The sequence below is a fragment of the Monodelphis domestica genome, chromosome 2 (genome assembly GCF_027887165.1).
Source record: "Monodelphis domestica isolate mMonDom1 chromosome 2, mMonDom1.pri, whole genome shotgun sequence".
NCBI classification, from domain to species: domain Eukaryota; kingdom Metazoa; phylum Chordata; class Mammalia; order Didelphimorphia; family Didelphidae; genus Monodelphis; species Monodelphis domestica.
In genome coordinates, this window is record NC_077228.1 from 318,066,518 (window position 1) to 318,074,007 (window position 7,490).

Consider the following 7,490-nt stretch of genomic DNA (forward strand, 5'->3'; position numbering starts at 1 on the left):
TAAATCATCAGCTTTTCTATATATCTCCAACACAGCTCAGCAGCAAGAACTAGAAAGAGAAATCCCATTCAAAATCACCTTAGACAAAATAAAATACCTAGGAATCTATCTCCCGAGACAAACACAGGAACAATATGAACACAACTACAAAACACTCTCCACAAAACTAAAACTAGACTTGAGCAATTGGAAAAACATTAACTGCACATGGATAGGATGAGCCAGTATAATAAAAATGACCATCCTACCCAAACTCATTTATCTATTTAGTGCCATACCCATTGAACTCCCAAAATATTTCTTTACTGATTTAGAAAAAAACATAACAAAATTCATCTGGAATAACAAAAGATCAAGGATATCCAGGGAAATAATGAAAAAAAACACATATGATGGGGGCCTTGCAGTCCCAGACCTTAAACTATATTACAAATCAGCAGTCATGAAAACAATTTGGTACTGGCTAAGAGACAGAAAGGAAGATCAGTGGAATAGACTTGGGGAAAGTGACCTCAGCAAGACAGTATAAGATAAACCCAAAGATCCCAGCTTTGGGGACAAAAATCCACTATTTGATAAAAACTGCTGGGAAAACTGGAAGGCAGTGTGGGAGAGATTAGTTTTGGATCAACACCTCACACCCTACACCAAGATAAATTCAAAATGGGTGAATGACTTAAACATAAAGAAGGAAACCATAAGTAAATTGGGTAAACACAGAATAGTATACATGTCAGACCTTTAGGAGGGGAAAGGCTTTAAAACCAAGCAAGACATTGAAAGAATCACAAAATGTAAAATAAATAATTTTGACTACATCAAATTAAAAAGCTTTAGTACAAACAAAACCAATGTAACTAAAATCAGAAGGAAAACAACAAATTGGGGAAAAAATCTTCATAGAAACATTTGACAAAGGTTTAATTACTCAAATTTGTAAAGAGCTAAATCAATTGTACAAAAAATCAAGCCATTCCCCAATTGATAAATGGGCAAGGGACATGGATAGGCAGTTCACAGATAAAGAAATCAAAACTATTAATAAGCACATGAAGAAGTGTTCTACATCTCTTATAATCAGAGAGATGCAAATCAAAACAACTCTGAGGTATCACCTCACACCTAGCAGATTGGCTAACATAACAGCAAAGGAAAGTAATGAATGCTGGAGGGGATGTGGCAAAGTAGGGACATTGATTCATTGCTGGTGGAGTTGTGAACTGATCCAACCATTCTGGAGGGCAATTTGGAACTATGCCCAAAGGGTGACAAAGAATATCTACCATTTGATCTAGCCATAGCACTGCTGTGTCTGTACCCCAAAGAGATAATAGACAAAAAGACTTGTACAAAAATATTCATAGCTGTGCTCTTTGTGGTGGCCAAAAATTGAAAAACGAGGGGATGCCCATCAATTGGGTAATGGCTAAGCAAATTGTGGTACATGTTGGTGATGGAATACTATTGTGCTAAAAGGAATAATAAAGTGGAGGAATTCCATGGAGACTGGAACAACCTCCAGGAAGTGATGCAGAGTGAGAGGAGCAGAACCAGGAGAACATTGTACACAGAGACTAATACACTGTGGTATAATCTAATGTAATGGACTTCTCCATTAGGGGTGGTGTAATGTCCCTGAACAATCTGCAGGGATCTAGGAGAAAAAACACTATTCATAAGCAGAGGATAAATTGTGGGAGTAGAAACACCGAGGAAAAGCAACTGCCTGACTACAGTGGTTGAGGGGACATGACAGAGGAGAGACTCTAAATGAACACTCTAATGCAAATACTAACAACATGGCAATGGGTTCGAATCAAGACATATGTGATACCCAGTGGAATCACGCATCGGCTACTGGGGGTGGATGGGGGAGGAAAAGAAAATGATCTTTGTCTTTAATGAATAATGCTTGGAAACAATCAAATAAAATATTATAATATTTAAAAAAAAGGATAATGAAAAATGAACACCCAAGTACATTTTTTGATTGCCTTATTGAAAAAAAAAACAAAACTGAAGGACTGTTAGGCTTTAATCCTGATTCAAAAGAATCAGAGGCACATGTGAGGAGACAATTTCTCAAGGGTTGTGATATGCACTTGAGGGATTTCTTCAGGAACTATTGCCCGAAATTTGATACAATCTCACTTAATGAATTAAGGGACATTTCCACCTATCTCCATGATAACAAAGTAGAGCAGGAAAATGAAAAAGATGATCTAAAGAAAAAGCTCCAAGAGACCTCTGAAATATTAAGGCAAAAAGAATTAGAGGCAGTTAAAAACCTGACAACAATTAAGACATTTAACAGATAAACCACACAGTATAAACAGATAACCCCAAATTAACAAAGGATGCAAAGAGATACCAGGAATTTCTTTTTATGTTCTCGTCAAGGACATGTAGTGAGAAACTGCCTGATGAAACATCACTATGAAAAGTGACAAAATAAGAGAAATGGGAAAGGTCAAAATGCATATTATCTGGGAAAAATATGGGAGTCAGGACTCTAATAGCTTAAGCAGTGTTGCTTTCACTGAAGACTGAGAGAACAGGAAACCCCAGACCTGAAATCCATGGAAGTAACAATTCTGGAGCAAACCCCGTTATTCAGAAGTGGTAGCAAAGAATAATCATTATATTGCATGATGCCAGGCTCTAGCATTATCTAGTAAAAAAAAGCACAAATTTGCGAGGTATCCCCAGGGAGAAAACATGAGGGCATAAGCATAAAGTATAAAAAGGGAGATGATAGAAAGGAAAACTAAAACTTTAAAATTTTAGTGGTGGAGAAACAGATAGTTGGGCAAGATGCCAAGGGGAACAACTTAAGGGCAAAACAAAATTCCAAAGCCAGGGTTTGTAGGTTCAAGTCCCATCTGGGGTGCCATTTGAATTTGAGGGGTTGCTTATTTGTAACTAAGGGGTTCAGTTTTTCAGAATAGAGAGAGAGGAGAAGAGTGGAGACCTCCCCCTTATCAAAGCGGGACAAAAGTGAGACAGCTGATGTTTAAGTTTGGCTCAGAGAGAGGAGAGGGGTTTGAAGATTTTCCCCTTTCTGCCTTCCTTCCTTAGCTAAGACTGCTCTCTGAGATTTGCTTTTGTCCCTCTTGTCCCCCCACCACTACTGAAGACCAAAAGGTCTCCCCTTGATCTGTTCACTCACACTCAACTTGGAGAAAGATAATTATTTTAAAGTCAACTCAGTTGTGGTAATACAAAGGAATAACTGGCAGGGGAAGAATGAGAAAGGAAAGTGGGAAAAAGGGGTCTCTGTCTCTATCTAAAAAACTTTCCCCTCCCTCCTTGAGTTTGGGAGGAACTCAGGCCTTTGCAGCCTGAACACTCTGAGAGAAAGTCAGGTTGACTCACCCTGGGTTTGGCCCCTTGGCCACAGTTCAGACTCAGGGCTACAGGAGCTGAAGTAAAGTCTGACAGAGATTTGAAATGGCTTTCTTAGGTTTCTCTGCTCTGGGTCCCTTTGATTGGGAAGTTTTGGGAGGAAAGATTTCCAGTCACAAGCAGGAAAAAGTAAGTAACCCTCAGGAGAATTTTTTTTTCAACCTTCTCTCTTTGGCTTGGCCCTACTGAGATACCAACTCCGTGACCAGCCAGATTCTTCTCCCCCCCAAGATTCCAATCTCTTGGGGCTCCTCCCCCATCGAGGTGATCAGCTTCACACACTCTTCAGCCTGGTACTTTTTCTTTAGTGCCAGCCTCTGTCACAGAATACATAAAGTTTCATCTTATTGGATCACTTAAATTTTCTCTTTCTTTTTACATTTTGGGTCTGGTCTTTTCACCAGTAATACTTGGAAATCATCTCTTTTATTAAATGACCATTTTCCCCTGAAAGCATATACTCATTTTGCTGGGAGATGATTTTGGGTTTTAAACTTATATCTATCCCTTTCCAGTCTACAGCCATACCACCCTGAACACGCCCGATCTCGTCTGATCTCAGAAGCTAAGCTGGGTTGGGCCTGGTTAGTACCTGGATGGGAGACCACCTGGGAATACTGTAGTATTGCTGTAGGTGCTGTAGTAGGGTGCTGTAGGCTAAAGGGGTGTATAAGATGCTCAGGGAGCAGTAATATCTCTGGTATGGAGGGCTTGTTGTGCCCTTCTAGGGCAGCTCTCCAGCCACTGACCCTCACCTGGCACCCAGCTCTCACTTGTGGCTCCTAGTAGCTGCTAGCATGCGGCAGCGGCCACACCCCAGGCAACAGCTTTGACAGGCCGGCTAAACCTTGTGAGGGTAGCTATCGGTTCGACATCGACCCCTGGTGAACTAGGGCTTTGCTCACCCAGCATATGAAGACTGCTTCGGCTGAACAGGCAGAAGAAACCAACAAGAAGGTTCAATGGCTGAGATGGCGATGCAGCAAGGCACTGTGGAGTGCTTAGGGTGTGATGGAGCACAAAAGACAACACGGCCATCCAATGCAGCTGAGGAAGTCTCCAGGTGTAACGACTTTTCATGCCAATGGACCCAGGCTTCCAATGCTGAGAGAGTGGGACTGTCTCTGTGCATCAACTTTTCCACTTAAATCTTCATGCACAGGTATCTTTGTGTACAAAAACACACAAAGACAAATCGTCATCCTCGGTTCGAGAGACAACCAACATCCCTTTTCAGAATATCATATTACAAGCCTTCCAATTCTTTAATTTGGTGGCTGACAAATCTTATGTAATCCTGACTATAGCTTTATTGTATTTGAATTATTTCTTTCTGGCTGTTTGTACAATTTTCTCATTGGCTTAGGGGCTCTTGAATTTAGCTAAAATATTCTTGGGAGTCAATATTTGTGGATTTTTTTTCCTGATGTCATTTCTGGATTTGTTCAATTTCTATTTCATTCTCTTGTTCAATAATATCAGGGCAGTTTTTATTGATAATTTCTTTTATTGTGATGTCCAAGTTTTTGTTTTTTTTTTTTAATTTTTAAATCATCATGCTTTGTTGGATTACTTGTTGATATGGTCAATTATGTGGATGGTTTTCCTAATTTTGAACCATCCTTGCAATCCTGGTATAAATTCTACCTGATCATAATGAATAACCCTCATGATGAATTGGTGGAGTCTTTTTGCCAGTATCCTATTTAAGATTTTTGCTTCTATATTTATTAAGGAGATTGGTCTATAGTTTTCTTTCTCCGTTTTTGACCTGCTTGGCTTTGGAATCAGTACCATATTTGTGTCATAAAAGGAATTTGTTAGAACTCCCTGTTTTTTCCTTATTATGTCAAATAGTTTGTATAGTTTGGGAATTAGCTTTTTTTTAATGTTTGATAGAATTTACTTGTGAATCTATCAGACCCTGGGCATTTTTTCTTAGGGAGTTCTTTGATGGCTTGGTCAATTTCTTTTTCTGATATGGGATACTTTAAGAATTCTATTTCCTCTTCTGTTAATCTAGGCAATTTATATTTTTTGTAAATATTCATCCATATCACCTAGATTGGCATATTTATTGATGTATAATTGAGCAAAATAGTTTTTAATTATTGCCTTAATTTCCTCTTCATTGGAGGTGAGTTCTCCATTTTCATCTATGATACTATTAATTTGGTTTCCTTCTTTCCTGTTTTTATTATACTGAATAGTACTTTGTCTATTTTGTTTGTTTTTTTCAAAATAACAGCTTCTAGTCTTATTTATTAGTTCAAAAGTTTTTTTTTTATTTTATTAATTTCTCCCTTAATTTTTAGGATCTGTAAATTAGTTTTCTTCTGGGGATTTTTAATTTGTTTCCTTTCAAGGTTTTTGATTTGAATGTCCAATTCATTGACCTCTGCCCTCCCAAATTTATTAGTATATGAACTCAAGGATATAAATTTTCCCCTAAATTCTGGTTGGCTGCATCCAAAAGATTTTGAAAGGATGTCTCCTCATTGTCATTTTCTTCAGTGAAATTATTGTTTCTATGATGTGTTCTCTAACTAACCGGATTTGGAGAATCATATTATTTAATTTCCAATTGATTTTTGATTTGGCTCTCAATGTACCCTTACTTATCATTATTTTTATTGTGTTATGATCTCAAAAGTTTGCATTTATTATTTCTGCTTTTCTGCATTTGTTTGCCATGTTTTAATGACCTAGTACATGGTCAGCCATTGTGAATGTACCATGTGCTGCTGAAAAGAAGATGTATTCCTTTTTGTCCCTATTTATTTTTCTCAATATATTTATTAACTATTTTTTCTAAAATTCCATTCACCTCTTTTACCTCTTTCTTATTTATTTTTTTATTTCATTTATCTAAATTTGATAGCGGTAGGTTCAGGTCTCCCACTGGTATAGTTTTACTATCTATTTCATCCTTCAATTCCATTAGTTTCTCTCTTAGAAATCTCAATGCTATACCAGTTGGTGCATACATGTTGATTAGTGATATTTCTTCATTGTCCATACTGCCTTTTATCAGGATGTATTTACCTTCTCTATCCTTTTTATTCAGATCTATTTTTACTTTGGCTTTGTCAGATATCATGAGTGTTACTCCTGCCTTCTTTCTATCAGTTGAGGCCCAATAGGTTTTGCTCCAACATTTAATTCTAAACTTGTAATTGTCTCCCCACCTCAGGTGTGTTTCTTGTAGACAACATATGGTAGAATTTTGGATTCTAATACACTCTCCTATTTGTTTTTTCTTTTTTTTTATGGGTATTCATCCCATTCATATTCAAAGTTATGATTGTCACTTGTGTATTCCCCATCATTTTGATATTCTCTCCTAGTTCTGTCCTTTCTTCTTCTGCTATATCCTTTAAACCCGTGATTTGCTTTTAATCAATCCCCCTAATCCCATCCCTTGATATGCTTTCCTTTATAGCCCCTTCCTTTTTGTTCACTTCTTATTTTTTATGGTCTGTTAAGTTCCCTCCCCCTTCTCTTTCACTCTCTTTTTGTACTCCCTCATCCTCAACCCCCTTAGTTTTCCCTTCTCACTTTCCCTGTAGGATAAGATAGAATTCAAGACCCCAATGGACATAGATGCTCTTCCCTCTCAGAATTGATTTCACTGATTAAGGTTTAAGTATTACTTTTTAGCATTCTCTTTGCCTCCTTCTTATAAGAGTATTCTTCCCCTCCACATCCCATGTGCATCTTTGTGTAATAAAGATTATCCTATTTATTTTATTTCTTCAAGTATCTTTTGGTACCATCTTTGATTTCCCCCCTGCCTTTTTCTCTTTTTGCATATCTTATAGCACTAATTACCCCAGTCTCTTCCTGCGAATGATTCTTCTAATTACTATAATAGTGAATATAATTTTTGAGAGTTACAAATAACATTTTCCCCATATATTAATATAAACAATTTGATTTTATTAAAGCTTTCAAAGAAGAAAGATTGAATAAAATATTTCCCCCTTTATCCTCTCTTTCTTATTTACCTTTTCATTTTTCTCTTGATTTTTGTGTTTGGATATCAAACTTTCCACTTAGTTCTGGTCTTTTCTTTACAAATACCT

The 7,490-nt window shown here is 37.2% G+C and overlaps 1 pseudogene; it reads left to right on the top strand.

Moving 5' to 3' along the window:
- Positions 1-3,919: 3,919 nt before the first annotated feature.
- On the top strand, positions 3,920-4,042 carry LOC130457839 (5S ribosomal RNA; annotated as a pseudogene).
- The last annotated feature ends 3,448 nt before the right edge of the window (positions 4,043-7,490 follow it).